Genomic DNA, 836 nt, shown 5'->3' on the forward strand with positions numbered 1-836 from the left:
ATTTTTAGGAAATAAGGCTAATCATCATTATCCTTCGTATCCTCCTTTCCTTTTCTCTATTTTAGCGACACTTTCGTTACTGTTATGAATCTATGTTCTGTAGTGTTATTAATCATCATCGCATTAGGAACTTGATGAGAATGGCCTATAACTCCGCGTTTTTCTCTGAGGTTTTCTGCTGAACGTAGTTAATCTTCTTGAGTCCGGGTACGAAGGCCTTATCGACCGGCCGTTCCTTATGAAGCCGCCGCGGAAATTGTGTCTCCCGACCCAATTACGGGACGATTAGCTCATCGCGATGATTTGATTTCGCTTAATTCCATCAGGAGGTATTTAATCAGACCTTAAGGACATCCTTTTGGAGTCTTTCATCATGTTTCGATAAGCGAAGATCGACACGAAGTTTGAAACGAAGGCTTTCTGACGGGTCGCTTTCCCAGGTCACCTCGCAGGGTCACCTAGACCGGGACACCACCCGTCGACCTCACGCATGCTGTCAGGTCGCCTTCCCAGATCACCTACACAGGGACACTGCCGCCACCCCCACTAATTCATGGTACCAGGTGGCTTCCACAGGTCGCTCACTTATACCTAGAACTCATGCCTCCCTTACTAAGTCATGCTGCAAGGTGGCCATCCCAGGTCACCTACACACTGCCGCCGCCCTCACTAAGTCAAGGTGTTACCTTAGTTTCTATTCACGTTGTTTTTTGCTGTTTTAGTAATAACCTGCAAAGTATTGCGAGGAGAGACCCATTACTTAGTTGCAAATTTGTTGAAAAGACGAGGAAGTCTGTAGTATACTTACGTGTACTCGTGATACTCAGGTTAAGTAT

Source organism: Penaeus monodon, chromosome 20 (genome assembly GCF_015228065.2).
Source record: "Penaeus monodon isolate SGIC_2016 chromosome 20, NSTDA_Pmon_1, whole genome shotgun sequence".
Taxonomy (NCBI): domain Eukaryota; kingdom Metazoa; phylum Arthropoda; class Malacostraca; order Decapoda; family Penaeidae; genus Penaeus; species Penaeus monodon.